General features: G+C 43.5%; 1 pseudogene across 1 annotated transcript in view; it reads left to right on the forward strand.

The window, feature by feature from the left end:
* The first annotated feature begins 2,120 nt into the window (after positions 1-2,120).
* The window catches only part of LOC144512599 (double-stranded RNA-specific editase 1-like), a 23,936-nt pseudogene continuing 578 nt past the window's right edge, over positions 2,121-25,478 (forward strand). Inside the window, exons 1-9 of the transcript XR_013501021.1 lie at positions 2,121-2,213; positions 9,229-9,303; positions 16,736-17,700; positions 18,344-18,458; positions 18,663-18,831; positions 18,974-19,128; positions 20,160-20,328; positions 22,020-22,201; positions 22,779-22,957. The product of XR_013501021.1 is annotated as a double-stranded RNA-specific editase 1-like (transcript). The remainder of the gene's footprint in view (positions 2,214-9,228; positions 9,304-16,735; positions 17,701-18,343; positions 18,459-18,662; positions 18,832-18,973; positions 19,129-20,159; positions 20,329-22,019; positions 22,202-22,778; positions 22,958-25,478) is intronic.

Raw genomic sequence — 25,478 nt, forward strand, 5'->3', positions numbered from 1 at the left:
GCAGTTCCTCACCTGAGCTGCTAGACTTTCCCTTCAGACGTTTGACACTTTTGTCACCGTTTTCATCGCTGTTTTCATTTCTTTTATGTCGCCCCTTTTTGATGTTTCATTCAGGTTCTCCATAAGAGAACAAACCAATAAAAACTACATAAATACCGTAAACCGTTCATTTACACGTGATTACATTTAGTTTAATTTAAATGGGACAATTTCATGTTAAAGATGTTAACAGCCAGTCATTTTTATTAACGGTGACTTCAAATTTTCAGCCATTTTCTTAAAGGAAACAAGCAGACTTTTGTGTCGATATATTCTGCTTTTCTTTGCAGACGTTTGTGTCGATATATTCGTCTTTCTGCTGCCTCAGTTTCTGAGACGCTGATGTGAGTTTCCCAGAATCCGACGACTCGAGTCAGCGCTATTTCTTCAGCTTTCCCGTCTCCCTCCCTCTCTCTTTTTCCTCTTCCTCTCTGTGTGTTTGCAGGATCTGAACGAGAGGAAACGCGCTGCTGTTTGATTACATCACTGATTTATCGCCCGAGTGCCGAGATTTCTGTTTTAAAAATATTTTTTTTGTCACTTTCTTCAACGTTTTTGATGCTGTTATTGAGGTTTTTCTTTTCCTTTTTTAGTCAACTTATGGAACATGTTAACAAAAAACACAAAGAAAAACAAACAAGATCCTCAGCAGCAAATAAGCAACTCAGTAAGATGTAGCGATGCTAATGGTCTCAGAGATGTGACCCTCTCTGAGTCTGCTGGCCCTCGGGGGCCTCCCTACTTTCACTTTGTGGATGAATCTCGCCGCCGGGGAGCGTGGAAGACACACTGTGTGTTTGTGTGTCAGCTGTTTCCATCCAGACATCCAGTTTCCAATACATCCAGAGACAGCCAATCACACGGCGGTGTAACCGGACAGCGCTCTGGGGACTCGTTGAGCTGCTCGGATAAAATCTCTGACATGGAGGAAAACATCACAAGCATTCCTCTGCCTCTCGGCGAAAAACTTCAACAAAGGCAGAACAAAAAATGCAAAAAAAAAAAAGTGTAATTTTTTATATTTTCTTTTTTTCAGAGTGCAGAGTTGGAGAAATCCTTCCAGACTGTGAAGAGGAAGAAGACACAAACCAGGTTGGTTCCCCCTTTTTACTCTTTATTAACTTCATTATATTTAAAATAAAGGGAAACTACTTTCTCTGAAACTGGTCCGTAGAGAAACTAACTGTAATGTAAAAATCTAAATAAGAAGGATTTTGTCCTTTTTGTTGGGGACATAATAAGATCTAAAGTTAGGGTTTAATATATGCAAAAGATGCAAAAACGTTCACCAATACGATTTAAAAAAAGGTTCAGTTTGACTTTGGCGGGACAGTACAGGGCAGACAGTACAGCAGAGGGCAGAGCAACTCTCTCCTCCGTTCCAGCTCGCCTTCTTTTCTCTCCGTGATGCTTTGGCTCTTTTTTCTCTCAGTGTTCAGCACTTTAGCAGCTCCTCTGAGCGCTTGACTGGCTGATTCACCCAGATTCACCCAGATTTACCCAGACTCACATAGATTGACACAGATTGTAAAGTGATTGACGCAGAGTTTCTCCCAGCTCAGAGGAGAAGACATCCTCATGACCACCGCTCTGTGCCGGTGCTTTACACAGCTTGTTTGAGGCTTTTTTACATTTTTGTGATTTTTTTTTGATGCTGTTTTTACGCATTTGCATGCTGAGTTTAATTAAAACTTAATTATGGATTAATTTATCCAACAGCCAATATGGCCACAGCTTCTCCCCCTTTCTCCCCCACTGCCTCCCCTCATCTGTCCAACTTAGTCGGGTTTTTTAATGCTTTTTGAACACTTTTTTGATGATTTTTTTGGCATTTGTTTTTATGCTTTTTCACACTTTTTTCAACACCTTTTTTGACATTTTGATGCTTTTATATATAGTTATAGTATATATAGTTAATATTTTTTACGCGCTTGCATGCCGAGTTCCTCCCAGCTCAGAGGAGGAGGAGACATCCCAGCATATTTATTTATCTGGCAGCCAATGAGGCCACAGCTCTGTCTGTGCTCTCTGTCGTCTGTGGAGGTACACTCTGACTCTATGCTGCAGGGGATGGATTAGGTATGGCTCTGCTGCCGGACACTGCCGCCGTCTGCTGCGTGATCCGCCGCCGCTGCCGGGGCGGAGGAGGAGGAAGAGACGCTGCGAGCGCAGAGGTATCCTCCGTTTAGTTTCCCGTCCGTTCATGCCTGGTAGTGTTTCTGCTGCGCTGCACGGACAGACTGCTGCACATTTTACTTTCTGTTGACATGACTCCTGAGGGATCTGACTTTTGGGTTTGAAGCCATCCATTGTTACTGCTCTGTTTTTTCCCTGGTTATCTTTTTCATTTCTGTTTATCATAGACATGGATTTCAAGTGTAAAAAAATCATGTTTCTGTGAGAATGAACAGGCAAAACGAATGTAGTTTAGTAGTCAGTCAATTCTTTAGGGTTAGAAGGGTAAGGAATCTAATAACGGAGTGAACTATACGTCTGTTTGACACTTCCGGTGCTTAATTTGATGCTTTTTTGTGCTCTGCTTTTTCTCTGACTTTATTCATGGAGAGAGAAAGGTAAATAGTGTTTATGTGTTAAAAATAAGAAGCAGCTGTTGGTTGTAGATACTTTGCATCTGGGCGAGTCAGAAATGTCCTGAACTGAAGTGTGAGGCGTCTCTGTCTGTCTGTCTGTCTGTTATGAGCTGTAAAATTGGACACCAGCCCTGAGCGTCTCTGTCTCTCTGGAGATAACAGAGGAGTGGCTGGCAGTGGTTGGGTGAAGAGAGCGGGGATCGCCGTCTGTTGTGTGCGGCGAGACCGCTGATGCAGAGCGAATGAGGTGGAGGAGGGTCAGTGACTCTCTCAAACAGACCTTCTGAGAAATAATAACGTCAGCCTGTCACCTCAGATCTCTGGTTAGAGGAGCTTTTTTTATTCGTTGGATTGTTAGTTAGTTAGTTTATTTGTTGGACTACCACAGAAAATAACACTATAGCCATAGACTTCTCAGTTGATCAGGAACTCTGGAAATTATAAGCTGTAAAACCTTTAATTCCTATTTAAATGGCCACTGTAAGGAGATGTACTGCTCTACCGTTTCCTCAGCATGCAGTCAGCAGCAATGTTCAGGCCCAGCAGGCCGGGGCTAGCTGTGACGCTGTTAAATGAAAAATGAGTGTGCCAGGCGAACCGGAGGGTTTTTGGGGGGGGGGGGGTGAACTGGCAAAGTTTCACAAAATAGACAGCAGAGAGTCCTGAGGCTGTCAGCATTCACAGCTGCAATCCAACTCTATAAGCTCACATACAATAGCATAGCAACAGTTTGTGTAGGTCGAGATTAAAGGCAACCCGTTCTCACCCCCAAGTCGTAAAATACTGAAACTTGGTCAGTGGCTTTTAAAAAGATGACCTAGTATTAAGAGAGCCAACAGTAGAGAGTAGTATTAAGAGAGCCAACAGTAGAGAGTAGTATGTAGAGAGACAGCAGTAGAGAGTAGTATGTAGAGAGACAACGGTAGAGAGTAGTATGTAGAGAGACAACAGTAGAGAGTAGTATGTAGAGAGAGAACAGTAGAGAGTAGTATGTAGAGAGACAACAGTAGAGAGTAGTATGTAGAGAGACAACAGTAGAGAGTAGTATGTAGAGAGACAGCAGTAGAGAGTAGTATGTAGAGAGACAACAGTAGAGAGTAGTATGAAGAGAGACAACAGTAGAGAGTAGTATTAAGAGAGCCAACAGTAGAGAGTAGTATGTAGAGAGACAACAGTAGAGAGTAGTATGTAGAGAGACAACGGTAGAGAGTAGTATGTAGAGAGACAGCAGTAGAGAGTAGTATGAAGAGAGACAACAGTAGAGAGTAGTATGAAGAGAGCCAACAGTAGAGAGTAGTATGTAGAGAGACAACAGTAGAGAGTAGTATGTAGAGAGACAGCAGTAGAGAGTAGTATGAAGAGAGACAACAGTAGAGAGTAGTATGTAGAGAGACAACAGTAGAGAGTAGTATGTAGAGAGACAACAGTAGAGAGTAGTATTAAGAGAGACAACAGTAGAGAGTAGTATGTAGAGAGACAACGGTAGAGAGTAGTATGTAGAGAGACAGCAGTAGAGAGTAGTATGAAGAGAGACAACAGTAGAGAGTAGTATGAAGAGAGACAACAGTAGAGAGTAGTATGTAGAGAGACAACAGTAGAGAGTAGTATGTAGAGAGACAACAGTAGAGAGTAGTATGTAGAGAGAGAACAGTAGAGAGTAGTATGTAGAGAGACAACAGTAGAGAGTAGTATGTAGAGAGACAACAGTAGAGAGTAGTATGTAGAGAGAGAACGGTAGAGAGTAGTATGTAGAGAGAGAACAGTAGAGAGTAGTATGTAGAGAGACAACAGTAGAGAGTAGTATGAAAGACCTTAAATCATAGTAAGGAGGTTGGTTGTGGGGGGTGAATGGGTCAAACAACACAGGACTTTCCCCCAGGAGACCGGGGTTCCTGTCCCGTTCTCGTGCTGCAGAGCGTCTAAATTTGACACTAAAGGAGACTTTCTGCATCAATAACGAATGCTAAAGACAGCTGACACGCTGGGAGTGAGAATGTGTTGTTAAAGGATGTTTATTAATCATTGAATCCATCCATGAAGGATGTGCTGCACAGTGATGCATATTTGATACATTCAAACATGAAAACAATATTTTCTGTCCACAAAGGAGCACTCAGTTTTCAAGGGTCTTCCCTTAGTGGTCTTGTTGAATTAGTTTGTTGATTTGTTGGTTTACACTTTCTGCACTTTTTCAACCCTTTTAATGCTTTTTGGACCCTTTTTTGACACATTAGTTGGTTTGTTGGTTGGTTGGTTTGTTTGTTGGTTCCAATGTTGACCCTATCCAGTGATTTTTAAGGACAAAAAGAAACTGTAGGTTTCTCCTCTCATCATCTCTCCCTGGTCTGTGAATGTGTCACAGGGTCAAATTTCTGCACATCTCAAAATGTCATTTCACCGTGAGCAAATGGAGTTTGTGTGTGTGAGAAAAGCATTGTGCTGCCGGCATTTCTTTCTGTCTGCGTCACATGTTTTTGGCCACTGTTTCCCCCTCTTGTCTTCGCTGTCTGCTTCTCCTCCCGATCCATCCATCTGCATTAGGACACTCCGAGTTCTCTGACAGATGTTTGCAGTTGTTTTGTTTTGCTGGCGCCTGGAGTCCACACTCTGCTCTTGGAAAAGTTGCTGTTGGTAGTTTTGCTTCTATTTTCCGTCATGTTGCATCTTTGTGATTTTCTTTTTTTTTCTTTTTTTTTCTTTTAGCGACAAAGATTCTTTGTGATTTGTTATGCGTCTTTTTGGACAAAAGTGACAAAGATGTCGAAAGAAGCAATAAAAAAGAGATGAGCCCCCAATGTTTACAATTTCTGGCTCCGCCCCCCAATGTTTACAACACCTGAGGCCTGTACTACGAAGCGAGATTTGGCGTTAACGAGCTAACTTCAGGTTCAACCCAGGGTTTTCTGTACTACGAAGGTGGATCACTTGTGATCGGGTTCAATCGCCGTGGTAACTTATGCTGAACACCTAACCTGGTCAGGAGCAGGTTAAGTTGGAGATCAGAGATCAACCGGTGTAAAAGCACCGCCTACTGACCAATCAATACTCGATAGATAACGAGCGCCACTGCTCTTAGAAGACCAGGCGGAGCTCGGGAGAGAGAGGGAGGGAGGGCGAGAGAGAGAGAGAGAGGGGGGGGAGAGAGAGAGGGAGAGAGAGAGAGAGGGGAGAGGGAGAGGGGAGGGAGAGCGAGAGAGGGGGGGAAGAGAGCGAGAGAAAGAGAGAGGGGGCGAGAGAGAGAGGGGCGAGAGAGAGAGGGGGCGAGAGAGAGAGAGGGGGGAGAGAGACAGAGAGAGAGGGAGAGGGAGAGGGAGAGCGAGAGAGAGAGAGAGAGCGAGGGGAGAGGGGGAGGGAGAGAGAGAGAGAGAGAGAGAGAGAGAGAGAGAGAGGGGAGAGGGGAGGGAGAAAGGGGTGCGCACATAAAAGTTAAAACATTTAGAGACCGACAACCCCGTTAGCATTCCCTGATGTGTATATTTATGAAATATATAGATTGTAATGGAGGGAATTACATATCGGCTCAGCTTCTTGAGCCGTGTGTTACCAATGCGCACATCAGTTTGAATTTTGTTTTTATATATTTTATTTGCTCTACGATGGCTTCCCACTGCCAGGGCTGCAACGGAAATACTAGGCTAAAGCAACGACAGTTTATGGAAAGGACAAGTGTGATTATGGTCAGATCTTGGTCCTGACTGATGGGGAAGTGATATTAATAAGCGTTGTGATTTACACATTTACAGCGTCAGCTATTTTTTTGCCAGCTTTCCTTCCTGTTTTAGGAAGCAGCGACTGCATTACGCTTTTGCCTGCAAAACCATGTCTGTGTCTTCTTATGTAAAAATATGCGGCTCTGGTAGATGTTTGTGATTGGTCGTGCTGTGCAAACCCCGCTCTTTTATGTGAACGCGCGCGCTGGATTGGGAAACCCTGATGGTTGACTGAACTAGTTGTTAACCAGCGCGTGATACAGCTGATGCGGGACCGCGGGTGTTAGGTTAGGTAAAGCCGGGTAACTGAAAGAAATCCAGGACATGTTGATCTTGCTTCGTAGTACAGGCCTCTGGCTCTGCCCCCCAATGTTTACAATTTCTGGCTCCGCCCCCCAATGTTTACAACATCTGAGGCCTGTACTACGAAGCGAGATTTGGCGTTAACGAGCTAACTTCAGGTTCAACCCAGGGTTTTCTGTACTACGAAGGTGGATCACTTGTGATCGGGTTCAATCGCCGTGGTAACTTATGCTGAACACCTAACCTGGTCAGGAGCAGGTTAAGTTGGAGATCAGAGATCAACTGGTGTTAAAGCACCGCCTACTGACCAATCAATACTCGATAGATAACGGCGTCACCGTTCTTAGAAGACCAGGCGGAGCTCGGTGAGAGAGAGGGAGGGAGGGCGAGAGAGAGAGAGAGGGAGAGAGAGAGAGGGAGAGAGAGGGGGGGAGAGGGGAGAGAGAGGGGGGGAGAGGGAGAGAGGGGGGGAAGAGAGCAGAGAGAGAGAGAGGGGGCGAGAGAGAGAGGGGGCGAGAGAGAGAGGGGGCGAGAGACAGGGGGGGGAGAGAGACAGAGGGAGAGGGAGAGCGAGCGAGAGAGAGAGGGAGAGCGAGGGGGAGAGGGGGAGGGAGAGAGGGGGAGAGAGAGGGGGAGAGGGGGAGGGAGAAAGGGGTGCGCACATAAAAGTTAAAACATTTAGAGACCGACAACCCCGTTAGCATTCCCTGATGTGTATATTTATGAAATATATAGATTGTAATGGGAGGGAATTACATATCAGCTCAGCTTCTTGAGCCGTGTGTTACCAATGCGCACATCAGTTTGAATTTTGTTTTTATATATTTTATTTGCTCTCACGATGGCTTCCCACTGCCAGGGCTGCAACGGAAATACTAGGCTAAAGCAACGACAGTTTATGGAAAGGACAAGTGTGATTATGTTCAGATCTTGGTCCTGACTGATGGGGAAGTGATATTAATAAGCGTTGTGATTTACGCATTTACAGCGTCAGCTATTTTTTTGCCAGCTGTCCTTCCTGTTTTAGGAAGCAGCGACTGTATTGCGTTTTGCCTGCAAAACCATGTCTGTGTCTTCTTATGTAAAATATGTGGCTCTGGTAGATGTTTGTGATTGGTCGTGCTGTGCAAACCCCGCCTCTTTTATGTGAACGCGCGCCGCTGGATTGGGAAACCCTGATGGTTGACTGAACTAGTTGTTAACCAGCGTCGTGATACAGCTGATGCGGGACCGCGGGTGTTAGGTTAGGTGAAGCCGGGTAACTGAAAGAAATCCAGGACATGTTGATCTTGCTTCGTAGTACAGGCCTCTGGCTCTGCCCCCCAATGTTTACATCGTCTGGCTCCACCCCCCAGTGTTTACATCGTCTGGCTCCACCCCCCAGTGTTTACATCGTCTGGCTCCACCCCCCAGTGTTTACATCGTCTGGCTCCACCCCCCAGTGTTTACATCGTCTGGCTCCACCCCCCAGTGTTTACATCGTCTGGCTCCACCCCCCAGTGTTTACATCGTCTGGCTCTGCCCCCCAAGTTTACAACATCTGGCTACGCCCCTCAATGTTTACACTGTCTGGCTCCGCCCCCTCAATGTTTACAACATCTGACTCCTCCCCCCACTGTTTACATCATCTGGCTCTGCCCCCCAATGTTTACAACATCTTGCTCCGCCCCAAATGTTTACATCGTCTGGCTCCGCCCCTGCCTGCTGTTAAACTTGTTTGAATGGAACCTGTCTTCTCTACTCAGTATGTGAGTGTGGTGTTGTCGTTGGTGTGCTGTGATGCATGATGGGAGGCAGAAGTGTGTCGGAGCGTGGCAGTCGGTAGCAGTAAATAGATTTTTATTTATTCATTTTTGTCTTGCTTGTCTGATAAACCCATTCTCCATGCGACATGGATGGCAGTCCACGGATTCCTTTAACGCACATGCCCCTTTCCATTCCTGCCAGCTGTTTATCCTCCACAATCTCATTTTCTTTTCAATGGGTGGATGGCATTTTGGGTTACTGCTCAATGTTCCATATTCATGTACATTGAGAGGACTCCTCTATATGTCTGAATGTCCTTTCTTTATGAAACAGGGGCGAGCTTCTGGGGCTTCAGCCCCGAATGTTTTCTCCAAAGCCCTGATAATTGTTCAGGTTTTAAGTTGGTTAGTTCACAAAGTTGAAGTTATTTTAAAACCATCAACGAGTCGGGGGCTTTGGAGAAAACATTCAGGGCTGGAGACCTTTTGAAGGGTTTCTTCACCATAAATTGTTGCCAGAGTTGGTTAAAAGATAACAAATTGTCTGAATGGTTCTGTCTTAACATGTAAGTGGACTACACCAAGGCTACCAGCCAATGAGACATTCTGAATGTAATGTTATTGGCTTTAGAGTAGTCTGGATCAATGGAAGTACATCGCCAGGATAAGCCTGACAACCCGGACATCCGGCGAAGCCTCTTGCAAGAACAACCTCCGAGCTATCAAGCTAACGTTTAGAAAAAAAAGCATGTGAGGCAGAAAGTGGCGTAGCTCCTTTGTTTGACTCATCCACTAAAGGTTTCTGTGACTGAACTCTAGAACTTTGTGTGTTTCCTCCAGGTCGAGTGGGAGATCGGCTACCTCCAAACCAACAGAGGCTCCTCACCGTAGACGGGGACGAAGTTAAAAGCATGAGTGAGTCAATTACTCCATATTTCAAGTCTAAACAAGACGTTCTGATCCAAAAACGTTTTCAGTTTTTCTATGCCTTTAGAATTATACTGGAACGTGGGTTATGTCCAGGAGGGAGGGCAGGCAGAGGGGGGAGAGGGATGGAGGGAGGGGAGACAGAGGGGGGAGAGGGACGGGACTTCAACAGCGCAGCGCTGCACTTCAAGTGACAAGCGCTTGTGCTGGTTGAGATTGCTGTTAGCCTCGTTTCACTCAGGGGAAAAATGTCCAAAAGACAACAACGTTTGCTGAACTTGTTCAAATACGCTGCCAGTCAGATCCCAAACAAGCAACGCCCGTTACTGTCGATCAAGAATGTGGAGACCACGGTGGATTTTTTGGTTCATTTAATAGTCCGATGGATAATTGCTGCTTGTGAAAACGATTGTTGCAGTGTATTTTTTTTTTTACATTTCTCACCGATGCAGTGCATGTTCTGAAATAAAAACATCGCCCTGATGTCCACACAGCGTTGTTTAGGTTTTTTTAGTCAGAGAAGCTACGTAGGCAGTGTCATTTTTTTTGTTCAGTTACCTCCAACCCCCTTTTTGAGTCGCCAGATCCACCCCCCTCTGCGCTCTGGGACCTCCCACTTTACAAATTAAGCACTGGCCAGCGGTTGAAATATTTAGCCTAAAGGTACTGACTAAAAAGAGGAAATAGTTAGCTAAAAGTACTGACTAAACTGTTGAAAGTTAAAATAGTAGCTAACATTTAAAATATTGAGCCAGTAGTTGAAATAAAGCTGAAGTACTGACTAAGCAGTTGAGAGTTAAATGGCTAAAAGTAAAGTTAATGGATAAAGGATTAAAACATTTAGCTTCACTCCAAGTTGTAGTAGTAGTCGGATTTCTAACCAAAACCATCCTAAATATTTACAGTTCAGTTGAATTAAATAATTAACAATATCCACCTTTTAAACAATGAATAATGTTACATTTGGAACAAATGGGTGAGATGCATGCATGTAGGCATAGGTGTAATTTACAGGGAGGGATGGGGGGTTGCAACTCCCCCAATAATCAAAACTGGCCAGTGCAATCACCCCAAAAACCTAGTATGATTTCCTTTTACATAAATAAAGACATTGGAATATAAATTGTTGCAGAAAAGGCACAAATTGTTGCAGAAAAATGTTTGACGTTCAAAATTAAAATTTTGTTCAGAAGTGGAGATCTCACCCCTCCCAACGTTGAACCCAAAGTTACACCCTTGCATTTAGGTAAAGGAAATACAGAGTCCTGGTGCATTGTATCACTGTCAGACTGTCGTTGAAAATGTACCATCCCATTCCTTTTGGCCGGTTCAGGGTGCAGATCAGAGCATAATCCCAGGGTCAGGGTGTTTACTGTGAGTTTTCTGTCCATTTTGATGGCAAACTCTAAGCTTGTCCCCCTGGCCCTTAACAGAAAAGCTCCCTAAAGCCCCCTGAGAGCCACCTCTGGATTTGGAACGTAGGTCTATTTCAGCCCTAAAACCACCTGCCTCAATAGGATTTTATGGAAAAGATGGATGTGGCATCTAAGGGATGTTAATATGCAGGGCCAAGCTTTACTTTCATCTGACACTATTAGTGTGCCTGTTTTTGCTTTTGAAATCCTCTTCACAGGGATGGGAGTAGGATGTGCGGTTTGATAAGTTGGCTATTTATTTGCAAAACTGATACGATCAAGCTGAGACGAGACTCTATTTTAAAGAGTGAGCTGAATCTGACTGTTTGTCAGATAAGCTGAAAGGAGTCTGTGAGCTTGAAGACGTGAAGCAGGTAGCCACGTTAGCATTGTGAATCGGCCTGCTGATTCTTTGCCCCAGCGCTAACTGACGAGGCCTCTTTAAAGCGTAACTTCAGTTTTTTTTTTTCAACTTGGACACTATTTTTCTATGTTTTCGTGTCTAAGTGACTGATTGGAACAACAATCTTTACAATTAGTCCAGTATTTAGTGACAGCACTATGATCGGCAGCCGTGAACCGGGCTGCAATGTAATAATCCTTTAGGACAAATGTGCATCGTCAATTGTGTCCACTAAAGTTCTGTTTTTGCTGCTGACAGACTCAGATTATTATTCTAAGTGTCTGACAACATTATGAAAGGATCCCTACAGAGATAGACCTTTTAGTTAAAGAGGAAGATCCTTTTAGTTTAACATGAAACACCCCCAAAATCACCATCACCAGACAGCAAATCATCTTCATTCCCCACCAAACAAAGTACCTGAAAAGATTTGATAAGGGAGACGAAAAGATTCCATAGTTGATTTTGTTTTGATAAATTTAAATAGAAGCCCATCCCTAACCAAGTGTCATCCTAATCCAAGTTTACCTTTTATGTCTATAAGATGAGAAAAGATAAGCCTTTATTGTCTCCTACAGGAGAAATTCGTCTTGGGCATTTGAGAGAAACAAAATGGCACAACACACAATAAACATACAGTTAACCTACATAGAAACATAATCATACATTATCTCATCCAATGCTTCAATGAAAATCTAATAAACCTCACACAATACCCCCCCCCCCCCCCCCCCCACACCTTTCCTCACAATCACAGTAGAGAACCCACAACACATCCTCCCCCTCGTATTGCACTTCATGTTGATAATGATTGCACATTTCCCGTTAACTCATGCTGTGGTCAACTAACTTCTGTATTGTATTGTATTGCCCAATTGCGTAATACCATATCAAATATAACATAGTGTGTATATATATATAATATATATATATATATATTATGCACCAGTACCCTACCATTGCACATCCTATAGCCATAATGGTAAGTACCACAAATCTTATTTAGTAGTATTAGTCACACATACATCACTGCAGCCAATACACACACACCGACACACACCCACATACACACACACACACACACACACACACACACACACACACACACACACATCTTATCTCTTATTATTCATTAATTTGATTGAAAGCAGCACAAATGAGAATTTATACCTGTTAAGCTTGCAGTTTGGCAACCTGCACCTTCTGCCTGAAGGCATCAGCTCATACTCACTATACAGGACGTGTATTCCAATATGAATATGTATACGATATGTACAATATGTATTCCAATATGAAATTTACATATCTTCCTCCTTAACTAGAGCACAGTGCCCAAACAGAGTTTGACTGTCAGTCACAGCCAGTTGACAAATGTAGGCAAAGTAAATAACAAGCATGCAAAAGGAGGACAGAACTCAAACAACACAAAAAACGATAATGCCCTGAGCAACAAGAGGGGGGAAAGATTATAGGTCTGCTGGGGAAGAGGAAACATTGTTCTTGTTACTGAAAGAGCCAGTGCTGCAGCTCAGCAAGCAAAAACACAAAAAGCAGAAACAGACCGTGCTTTATTTGTTTGAGAAGTGAATCCATCGGGCTGGAAAGTCAACCATCTAAGAGTCAAATGTGTCCCATTGTAATTTCAGCACTAAATGTGTTACCTGGCATCTGATATTTGATATTTCTTGTATGACTTGCTGTTTAATTTTACCAAAAAGCCCTTGAACAACCTTAAGCAACTGCAACCAACTCTCCCTACACTGTCAGACATAATCCACGTTTTCCCAACTGGTTTGACTTTGGCTTACATAGAACAGGGACAGGATTACTGCTGTGTTAACACAAATAAAGTGTTTAAAGGGTAACTTTGTTTTTTTTCCACCAGGACCCTATTTTCCCATGTTTTTGTGTGTGACTGATGGGAACAACAATCTTTGACAAGATGGCTGCAGTCGGCAGTCAGCAAAACAAGCTGCAATGTGACCCGCAGGACAAATGCTTACTGTCAGTTAGCGTCTACTTAAAGTGCATTCTTTGCCGCTGACAGACTCAGATTAATATTCTAAGTGTCTGACAACATTATGGAAAGGATCCCTACAGAGATAGACCTTTTAGTTAAAGACAGAGATGTTCACAAGTCATTTTTTGCAAGTCCAAGTCAAGTCTCAAGTCTTTGAGATTGAGTCCAAGTCAAGTCTCAAGTCTTTGAGGGGCAAGTCCAAGTCAAGTCTCCAGTCTCTGGCCATCTGATCTGTCCCTAACACTGTGTTGTTAAATCTTATGAATTCAAAACATGTCCTGTAGCTCCATCCAGACAGTACAGTATCAAAATCAGTTGTGGGATAACTTTATGGGGTCTAGGCTACTTAACATATCCCTCTAGCCCTCGGACCTGGAGAAATATTAACCTAAGTCTGTCACATCATATGGATACAACTATAATGATACAATGGGCCTGTTCCCAGCATTAGCACAACACTTTGTGATGGTTAGCTTGTTACCTGTGATGATATATGCTAAATGTAACGTCTCTTTCACTCCAAAAAATGTCTAATGTCGAAGTGGAAATCAAGAGAAAAGTGGCAGCGCCACAGCAGTTACAGAACAACATGCATCTCAGTGTCATTCCAAATTACGCACAATAAGCAGTATGAACTCACTGATGTAATGCCATTTATTTTCTAAGTGTTAGAAGGCTCAGTGAAACTGAGTCCAGCGCGAGGGAGACCCGACTCAGAGGAGGAGAGGTTAGTGAGGCCAGCGTCTCCACGGCAGGTGACAGTGCGCACGGATCCGCTGCGCCACGCATGGATGAAATAATGAAATAGTAAATAGGACTACAGTAACAGAAATATGTGCAGAATTAAGACAGTCAAGACGGCCCAGTGTTTGGTGGACCGGGTACACCCTGTTCACTTAATAGCCTACAAATCATCCACGGGATCAATTAAGCATCACATGAGTTTGCCCACCCGACACAGCGTTTGTTCCTGGGGAGATGGATCCGTGCGTTCCGCCTCCTGTGGGCCATGGATGTCTGAGCCTCAGAAACCACTAACTATAAGATACAATGATCCTGTTCCCAGCATTAGCACAACACTTAGCGATGGTTAGCTTGTTACCTGAGACGATATATGCTAAATGTAACGTCTCTTTCACATTAGTGCGTGAGTGACTGACCTATCTGGGTGCGTTTTGAGATGCCTGATGAAGTCCTGACGTTGTTGATCCGGCATCATTTATCTTGGTGCCACACACTTTGCATGTAGCTGTTAGCTTACTGCCACTGTTTACCAAGTTATTGAAAGCTAAACTAATGAGAAAAGGCCCAACTCCAGGAGGATTTGGTGTCGCCATCGGCAATGCATTTTTTGATATGTGAGTGCGCCCACATAGGCGCATGCGTTACGTTGCACATTATGGCAAAGGGCCGGGGACATACAGCTCGTCATACGTTTCCCCGTATATGCGCCAATAAAAGAAAATAGAAATACATGAATACATTTAGATTTAAAAAGCTATAATTGCATGAAAACAGGTTGTTGACGAGTCTCGAAGCTCGAGTCCGAGTCAAGTCTGAAGTCTTTTGGGTCGAGTCCGAGTCAAGTCTGAAGTCTGCTGTTTGTGCGACTTAAGTGCGACTCGAGTCCAAGTCTCAGACTTGAGTCCCCATCTCTGGTTAAAGAGTATGATCCTTTTTTAAACATATAAAACGTCAGCACAATTGCTAACCCACCAGACTCCATGTAAATAATCAGTACTTTTATCATCATAAAACACACTTCACTCAAAGTGGACAGAAACTAAATAAAACTACCAAAAGCCGTCTTGGTTCATCTGTCCACAGTTCCAACAATCACCACTCTGGTTTGGATGAAATAAACCCTTAATTCACCCATTTACATGTGGAGATATGCTGGCTCTATACACGCTAAAAGTCCTGATTATTTACATGGAGTCCAGTTCCGAAACCACTGGGGTGTTGACTCCGTGTTTGTAAACCCAAGCGGCGACTTCCATTGCTAAAGCTCCTTACAGCTGCATTCTTTATAACTTCCAGCAGGGGGCGACTACACGCTGTGAGCGTTCTTCTCACTGGATTTATTACCTCAGTAAACATTTTCCGTTTATTCAGGGCCGGCGATGCAAATGGTGTCATTCATGTGACACCTTGTTGCAAAAGCCTATCTGCGCTGTAATTCTTCTTCAAAGCCCCGAATCAATCCAAACCGGGCATGAATTCAGATTTTCTTCAAATTTCTTTTGATCCATTTATTGAAATTAAATTACAGCAAAATCTGAACCTCAAGTAGTGCTGCAAGAAAGTGGCAGTCATCCAGATGTCACATTAGTTCCCGGAGAAGGCCTAGCTGGGAGCTTTACCAGATGATATTATTAATCCAGATACAATGTGGTTGGTTTTCTTTGGTATCTGTGACAACAGGAACAAAGCAGAAATAGTGGGATTTTTGGCCATACAAAAATAAATGTTATTGCCTCAGCTCTTTAACATGATGAACAGGAGATACATATTTAAACAGGGACTTCTTGTTCCCCTCTTTGTCCTCAGTTCCCTCACCATATAGTGCATTTCACAGGAGTTTGGTTGACTTTGGTGAAGTGTATCTGCACTTTGGAACGTTTAAGTTGAGGTGGGCTGCTATTTTCAGTCAGTCAGTATTGATTAGAGTGCTTTTACATGTCGCCAGTTTTTTTTCCAGGTGCCTGTAGTGTCAGAAAAAGTCAAAGACACTCAAAGAGAGACTGAATGAAACATTCTATAAGGAATTCATCTTGAAGTCAGATCCAAAATGGAACCGGATATTGAAACTCATCCCTACAGTTGTCACATGAATTACATACTCGTACATACTGTCTAAAGTTTCCATATGTAACCAATCAAATGCTAAAATTGTATATTTTCTTTAGTATTTTTCTTCAGGTTGAGTTGAGGTACAGAATTATTTTGGGAAAGGTTGACACCTTTGTTTGAACCCCATTTTTCCCCACAACCCTTCTTAACTAAACGTGCATTTTATAGGATTGTTTTCTGTCCTGAGCACCAAAAGGAGTAACCTATCACGCTTTTGCTGGAGGATGTTGTAAATGGGAATTTAAATGAAGTTCCATCAGCTTTGTTAACTGGTGATATGTGTTCCCAAAACACAGAAGATCGTCCAGAAAAGGACACTTGAGAAATACATTTTAAAAGAGCTGTTTGTATTTTGTTTTCTAATTTGCTAAATTTGAGCACTACAACAAATAGTTAAAGTTAATGTTTTGCTTTAAGATTGTACTTTGGTCAGGGGAGTATTAAATGTTGACAGTTATCATTGCTTAAATATAATTTGATTTTAAATGTTTTTCCTAGCGCAGATTAGTCCTGAATTTGTGTTGTATTTGTTTGTCATAAATCAATGAATGTTTAGAATACACTTTACTGCCACTATATTTTTTAAAATGTCACTACAGAAGTATTGATTAAGGAACACACATCACTTGTTCAGTTGCAAAGAGAGAATCTCTAAAGGTATCAATAAATTTTACATTTACAAGATCCTGCAACGAAGGCATTGTGCGTTACTCTTTCTGGGCACTGCAGGTTCACGCCGCACAGATGTTAAGGAAAATCAGAACTCGGACAACCTCTTCTCCAAAGAGGGGGTTGCGGCTGACGCTACTCAGCTCCCCAATGGGAGTGCTGGGGGTGGGAGGAAAAGGAAACGTCCCTTAGAGGAGGGCAATAACGGGCATACCCATTCAAAGTACAGGCCCAAGAAGCGTAAGAAAGTCACTGGGCCCATTCTGCCTAAGAATGCCCTAATGCAGCTAAATGAGATCAAGCAAGGTCTGCAGTACAAACTGCTCTCTCAGACTGGGCCGGTCCATAAGCCCGTCTTCGCGATGACCGTAGAGGTCAACGGGCTGCTCTTCGAGGGTTCTGGTCCTACGAAGAAGAAGGCCAAGCTGAACGCAGCGGAGAAGGCCCTGTGCTCCTTCGTACAGTTCCCCAACGCACCCGAAGCGCACATGGCCATGGGCCAGACTCTGTCTGGTCACACAGACTTCACCTCGGACCAGGCGGACTTTCCTGACATGCTCTTCAACGCCTTTGAGACATCCAGTCCCGTAGATGACCCGTTTCGCCTCGCATCCAACAGCTCTTTCGGAATCAAGTACCCATTGCTACCCTCCCCTGACCCACCTTTACCCCCACACCCTATGGGGGCACCCTTACCCCCACACCCTATGGGGGCACCCTTACCCCCAGCGCCATCCGCCTTCATGTCCCCTACAAGCAGCAAGAACCCTGTCATGATCCTGAATGAGTTGCGGCCGGGCCTAAAGTATGACTTTGTGTCAGAGATCGGGGTGAGCCACGGCAAGAACTTTGTCATGTCCGTGACCGTAGATGCGCAGAACTTCCAGGGTTCTGGGCGGAACAAAAGGCTGGCCAAGGTCCGGGCTGCACAGGCGGCTCTGTTTTCTCTGTTTAACATGCAGCTGGATCAGGCTCCGTCCAGACAGCCAATACCCAGAGAAGGACTGCAGCTTCACCTGCCACAGGTAAGCATGGACGAAAGTATATGACCATTGAAAGTCCAAAGTTTTCGTATGAGTCGCTTGTTTTGACAATTTTTACCTATGTTTTTGTTGCTTTTCTCTAAGCTTTTGATGATTTGTCGCTTCTTTAGATGTTTTTGTGGCTTCTTCCGATGTTTTTTTTCCAACATTTTTGTCGCTTTTAAAATAGCATTATAGCAAACATTGGAAAAAAAGTGCTAAAACATCAACAAAAAAAACAATTGAGCATTGGAAAAATTTTGCAATTTCAAATAATAGGATGTTACTATATAACTCATGTTTGTCCCAAATGATGTTCAGATTTTTAGGCATTCTGTTATCAAATATTTAGAAAATAATTCATATAGCTGCTGTTTGTCCTGCTTAAATCAAATTTTCCGCTTTTTAAGATGTTTTTTTTTATCACTTCATACATCGAAATGTGTTTCTTTCTCCAAAGATTTTGTGCTTGTCTTGATGAATTTTAAAGACGTCTGGCTCTTCGTTTGACTTCTCGGCCCACATTTTCAACCTGCTTTCTTTATGTCATTCGGTTTGATCTGTGATCATTTGTTGTTCCTTCAGGTTATTATATTTATTGTGTAATTTATTGTGTAATCTTTTCTTTGGTTTGCCTCCCCCCCAGGTCCTGGCAGACGCCGTCTCTCGCCTGGTCGTCGAAAAGTTCAGCGAACTCACCAAGGACTTCACGGCTCCATACGCTCAACGGAAAGTTCTGGCTGGTGTCGTCATGACAACAGGTGGTTGTTTCGCATTTTTGACATTTTTGTTGCTTTTTTCAGAAATGTTGTCGCAGACTTATTTCAGTTTTTGCTGCTGTTTTTGACTATTTTGTTGCTTCTTTCGACCTTTTTGACAACATTTTTGCTTTATTTTAAATGGTTTTTTTTGACGTGTGCCATTTCATGACACCACATCTTTAGACTTATATCTTTTCTTTACAGGTGCGGATGTGAAGGAGGCTCAGGTGATCTGCGTTTCAACAGGAACAAAGTGCATCAATGGGGAATACATGAGCGACAGAGGTTTGGCCCTCAACGACTGCCACGCTGAGGTTTTGGCTCGCCGCTCGCTCGTCCGGTTCCTGTACTCGCAGCTGGAGCATTTCCTCAGGTGCGTCGGTTTCCTTTTAACTTTGTGATTCCTTCTGCAGATTTGTCTATCAATAGTTTAAAGGCCACTAGTCAATCACAAACCTTCTGTAGCATGCTCCGAATACTTAAAAAAAACTAGATTTTTGCACTTGTGTCTCCAGTGACCAGGAAGAGGAGCAGCAGAAGTCCATCTTCATCCAGTGTGAACACAGACGAGGTTTTAGACTGAAGGAAAACGTTCAGTTCCACCTTTACATCAGCACATCGCCCTGCGGAGACGCCCGCATCTTCTCTCCACATGAAGCCGCCATGGAGGGTGAGTGGAAGGAGAATAAAGCCGCCTTTCTGTTCCACAGTGGAAATAAACCAGACTCCCTGCTTCCTGTTCAGGGGAATGTCGCTTAAGTGTCACAAACGTTAAAAAAAAGTGACAAAAACGTTTTAAAAAAGTTCCCCCGGACCAATTACTGGAAGCTGGACTCCTGTGGTTCTTCGAAACACATTTTTGTTATATTTATTGTGCAACCAGGTCTGGTCCCCCTGTCCTCCTTAGTGTTGGGGTTGATAGTGGTTTAATATTTTGCTTTCACTAAGTAGTCTTGCAGGTATTAGTTTCTCCTATAAACCACAGTAATCCTGTGGTCTTGTAGAAGCTGAGCTTCTCTTGTAAAATGTTTAAAGTTATTTTTCAATACCCTGATGAGCTTCACCGTTGATGGAGAATTCGTGGTAATGAAAGGCAGAAGACGCTCCAGCCGCCTGGGTTTAGTCTGTTGAAATGTTTTAAAGCACTGTTGAAGAAAGGACCGAGACCAGCCTCTAGTGGTCAGAAGGGAGAATAACACTTTTACAGCCTGCTTAAAGTCTGCCTATTGAGTACAGATTCTGTGAAATCTCAACAGTTGTGATTCCCTATGAACCAGCCTACACAGCAGAAAAATGAAAATGTAACTTCATTTCGGCACAGCTGGCTCTACTGAACAGGGGATTGTCTTTTATTCATACATATGGCAGAGGGTTAGGGTTAAAAAACAACAACATATACATGCAAAACTCATTCCCACAATCCATCCATGATACTAACTTTCTCCACACATTCAAATCCCATCTAAAAGGGTTAGGGTTTAAAAAAAGGTCTAAAAACCGACCTCTTCAAACTGACATACTCAGTATCATTTGATGGTATTTGTCTGTCCATTGCTTTGTAATTCTGTGTGGTCTTGGATGTGCATCTGTTTTTATCTTTTACCATTTGTTCATGTAACGTGTCAAGAAAGTTGCCCATGAATTAAATGTATTATTATTGATATTATTATTAATAAAAACATTGAGTGATTGCTGTGTCAGATCAGGGCGATAGACACCCGAACAGAAAGGCCCGCGGGCAGCTGCGCACTAAGATCGAGTCTGGTGAAGGAACCATCCCAGTCCGCTCCAGTAACACCATTCAGACGTGGGACGGGGTTCTCCAGGGCGAGAGGCTGCTCACCATGTCCTGCAGTGACAAGATAGCCAGGTTTGTGATTGTTTTACTTCCTGTTCACACCAAGCGACACAACATGAGCACTTCCTGCTAGGGGCGGAGCCAGACATTGTAAACATTGGGGGTAGCCAAATAGCCAAAAAGCATTAAAAACTTTGAAAAAAGTGACAAACGTATGGCTCCAGTTATGGTTTCAAAAAGTGTTTTTATTCACTTGTATGTACTGTAAATACGTGTAAATGTATAGCTTAAAAAATGGGGATATAGGAGGAAAATGTCTCCATTTGTAAGAATACGTCTCTACAAACACACAGACTTAAAGGAGAATTCCGGCCAATTTTTACGTTAATCTTGATCGCTATAGCTACGCGAGTACTTTTGATAGAAAAACCCCGATCCGAATCAGTGCAGGTAACACGGAGAAGCTGCAAACATAAGTCCGCAAAATTGTGTTCGCTAAACCCACCAGACTCCCACCAGAATTCTAGAACATCTCTGAGCTCTGAGGCTTGAGCCTGTGCGTGTAGGGTGCACAACTATTTCATTCCAATTTCGGGTCTGTCAGTCACAGTGAAAACCGGGGACATTTCCGGGGACAGCTCCAGCCGGGGACAGTCCCTTTTAGAGTACCTTTGTGCCTCTTAACAGACACAAAATGCAACTAATATGTCTGTGCCACATGAACAGGGCCCTTACGTGACAACAAGATGCGTTTTCAACTCAGACATGAGTTGAAAACTGCAGCTAGCAGCTAACGGCTAATGGCTATCTGGCTGTACACACTCACCGGAGGGCAGCTAGCAGCTAATAGCTATTACCGCAGTACTGTTTATTTTAGGGAGGAATACACTTCAAGACGTGACATGAACTGTCCTCTGGAGGACATAGCCACACCACCGCTGCTCCGTGGATTGTTATTGGGATGATTATCACAGAAGCCTGTCTGAATACACTCATCGGACGGCAGCTAGCAGCTAATGGCTAACGGCTATCAGCTCGCAGGGAAAGCTAGCTACCGGCAGGATCGAGACAGGGACGAGGGTAGGTGAATTTAAACAATGTCTGAGTTGAAAACGCATCTTGTTGTCACGTAAGGGCCCTGTTCATGTGGCACAGACATATTAGTTGCATTTTGTGTCTGTTAAGAGGCACAAAGGCACTCTAAAACTTGCCCCGACCACTGCTGTTTTAGCTCAGGGGACACTTGTAGTACGTAGCTGCAGCTTCTCGTGTTACCTGCACTGATTCGGGTCGGGGTTTTTCCTATCGAAAGTACTTGTGTAGCTATAGCGATTAAGATTAACGTAAAAATTGGCCGGAATTCTCCTTTAAATATTAAGAAACCATGAAGCCAGAAAATCAGAGATGTATGTATGTTGACAGGTAGGCAGGCAGACAGACAGGCAGGCAGGCAGGCAGGCAGACAGGCAGGCAGGTAGACAGGCAGACAGTTAAAACATTGGGTGCTCGGCCCAAACGAATGAATGAACTATTTTTCAAGATATTTAATAACAAAATAACTAAACATCTGATCATCATTTGGGAAACACATGATAGATAGCTTGCCTAACCCTTCTTTTTTTGTTTTGTTGACACTTTTTCAAAAAAAATTATTTTAACAAATATGTTTTTCTCCTGTTTATGTGAAGAAACTCTGCCCCTATGACAAACAGGATAGGTATTCGCCTGATATAATACAATCTGATTGGTTCTACCCCCTTCAGGTGGAACGTGGTTGGACTGCAAGGCTCTCTGATGAGCTACTTCACCGAGGCCGTCTACTTCTCCAGCATCATCCTGGGCAGCCTGTACCATGCAGACCACTGCTCCAGAGCCATGTACCAGAGGATCACCGAGATCCAGGACCTGCCGCAGTCCTTCAGCCTCAACAGACCGCTGCTCAGCGGTGAGAAACACTCACAGACTCAGATTATTATTCTAAGTGTCTGACAACATTATGGGATGGATCCCTACAGAGATAGACCTTTTAGTTAAAGCGTAAGATCCTTTTAGTTTAACATGAAACAGCCCTGAAATTACCATCACCAAACCCACCAGACTAGCTCAAAAATATTCTGAATTTAAAAAGCATAAATATGCTTTTGACGCTATTTTGACAGTTTTTTAAAACATTTTTGTTTGTTTTGTTTACAGTGTGGTACAGTTTCCACAACTGGTTGTAAGCAGTGTTTTCCCCCTAAATAAATCTTAAAGATCCTCCTGCTGCGACACCTTATTGACGCCTTCAAGGGTTTTTTAATGTTTTTTTTTAATCTTTTGATATGCTTTTGAAGCTTTTATTGACACCCTTTTTTACTTTTATTTGACAGTTTTAAAAAAAGTTTTAGATGCTTTGTTTGACACCCTTTTTGACGTTTTTTTGACAGCCTTTTTGACAGTTTTGTGAAAGTGTTTTACATTGCTCTAATAGTACTTTTACTGCAGTAAAGGGTCTGAATACCTCTTCCACGGCTGGCCTACAGGAATCACAAACGTGGAGGCTCGTCAGCCAGGAAAAGCTCCTAACTTCAGCATGAACTGGACGCTGGGAGACCCAGGCTTGGAGGTGATCAATGCCACCACGGGGAAAGATGATCTGGGCCGACCCTCGCGGCTCTGCAAACACGCTCTGTTCAGCCGCTGGATGCGCCTCCACTGCAAGGTAACACTGCTGACACTCGGCATACTGCACTACTGATAGCTATAGTATTAACCATCGATCTAGATGTATAAAGAAATTATTATATATTACGCTACGCCGATGATAAAGTATCATACGTTACCAATAGTTAAACATTACAAATCATTTCATTGTTTGTTCCCAAACATGTTTGTTGTTTGTTGTCTGTATTATTGTTTATTTTATTATTTATGTTTAATATGTTTGTGTGTGTATGCACCAATCACAGATTCCATGTAGGTGTAACTCAGACTACATTTACAAAGCTATGTTTTGGTTTTAGAAGTGTTTTTATCTCCAGTAGAAGAACTAATCTCTGTTTAAACTAACACGCCCAAACCTCATATCTCATCATCATCCTGGTATACAGGGGTCCGTTTCAGGAAGGAGGTTTACCAAACTCTGAGTCTAACTCTGATGTCTGAGTTGATTTACCCTGAGATGGAAACTCTGAGTTTTCGGTTCCAGAACAGCTGATATGAGTTGGTTCAATCAACTCAGAGTATGTTCACGCGTGTGCACCACCACAATAAAAAGGCAGTATGAATGGAGCCATGATTCTACGATTCACCATGGTAACAACCACAAACAAACTGGTCGGCGGAAATACTTGTGCGCACAAACAGCGAGTTTGAACATGTATTTAGTTAAAAAAGCAAGACAGCAGCTGCTGCTGCAACAGAGAGAGAAGTGGTGTGGGAGAAAATTGCTGCTCGAGTCAGAACAATGTATTAATTTCATATTTAATCACAGGTAACCTATAATATTACTGGTGAAAACTGGAATTGTATTACACCTATAATTTCATTTGGGTGCAATCCTGCGGGAGAAAAAGTAAGCTACTACTAATCCCATTCTGAGGCTGCAGCACTATGATCATTAACAGAACTATAATGTATAATCATTTATTTCTTTTAAATGGCTCTCACTGGTTTATGTTTAGGGAACAACTACAAAAACATTTAAAAAAACGTTTCAGAGCGAGTCACACTTTTCTGACGGCTACAGTGGCTTTACTATTACAATATGATCCGCATCACCAATAAAGAAAAATGACATTTGCGAAAAACGTAATGCGACACAAAGAATGTGCTGGGATGTTAAAGCCTGACCTCGATGGTGGATGTTAGTGATATGAGGACGATAAGGTATCTACATATCTGATGGACTGGGAACAAATGTGGAAATGAAAATACATTTAGTCTGGACTCAATATCATCTCCCGACGTAAACTCTCTGTGAAGTAATCCAGCTTCTTCATCAACGGGATCGTCAACAAAAGGACATGAGAAAAAAACGTTTTATAATCTGCCTAACCATAAGTTTTATTTATTAAGTGTTTATTCATGCAGATAACAAACTGCATTAAAATGCGCCTGATACAGAATGAATGAGGAAATGAGAGAGAAGAAACCTGGAGTTTCTCTCAGTCTCCTCCCTCTGACACTGTGTGAGAGGGAGGAGACTGAGAGAAGAAAACCTGCTCCTGACCAGGTTAGGTTCACAGACTCAGTTACTAGGTAACTGAGTCTGAGGTTAAGTCACCTCTCTTTCTGAAACGGAAAACCCAGAGTTTCCCTCATCTCAGGGTTAACTAACTCAGAGTTTTCACTAAACCTGCTTTCTGAAACGGACGCCTGGACATAAACAGGAGGCAGCGTGGAGACTCCGCCCACTGCTGGTAGTTGCTATGGTAACGTTAGTAGCTTTAGTCTCAGAGAACGAGACGTCCTGACCGATAAGACCCAATCAGGAGGAGAAACATTGGCGTCAGTGTCGGTGTTGCCAAAGGTCTCCGTTTGAAACACAACCCCGCAGATTCCAAACCAAAACGGGTCAGAAATGTTTCCAAATGTCTCCGGTTTAGGGGCTCGGAAACACCAGAGCAGGGGGAATGAGAGGGGGGAAACACCAGAGCAGGGGGAATGAGAGGGGGAAAACACCAGAGCAGGGGGAATGAGAGGGGGAAACACCAGAGCAGGGGGAATGAGAGGGGGAAACACCAGAGCAGGGGGGAATGAGAGGGGGGAACACCAGAGCAGGGGGGAATGAGAGGAGGAAACACCAGAGCAGGGGGAATGAGAGGGGGGAACACCAGAGCAGGGGGAATGAGAGGGGGAAAACACCAGAGCAGGGGGAATGAGAGGGGGAAACACCAGAGTAGGGGGAATGAGAGGGGGAAACACCAGAGCAGGAGGAATGAGAGGGGGGAAACACCAGAGCAGGGGGAATGAGAGGGGGGAACACCAGAGCAGGGGGAATGAGAGGAGGAAACACCAGAGCAGGGGGAATGAGAGGGGGAAAACACCAGAGCAGGGGGAATGAGAGGGGGAAAACACCAGAGCAGGGGGAATGAGAGGGGGAAACGTAGAAGAAGATATTCCTTATTAAACCAAAACGTAGCAGTGGAGATGTAGCCTTACTGTGGCAATAAACCCTTTTTCTGATTCTGATTGAAAGTTGTCGCCCCCTGACCTAAGTCTGGTGAGACCCCTTTGTGTCC

This window comes from Sander vitreus, chromosome 24 (assembly GCF_031162955.1).
Source record: "Sander vitreus isolate 19-12246 chromosome 24, sanVit1, whole genome shotgun sequence".
NCBI lineage: Eukaryota > Metazoa > Chordata > Actinopteri > Perciformes > Percidae > Sander > Sander vitreus.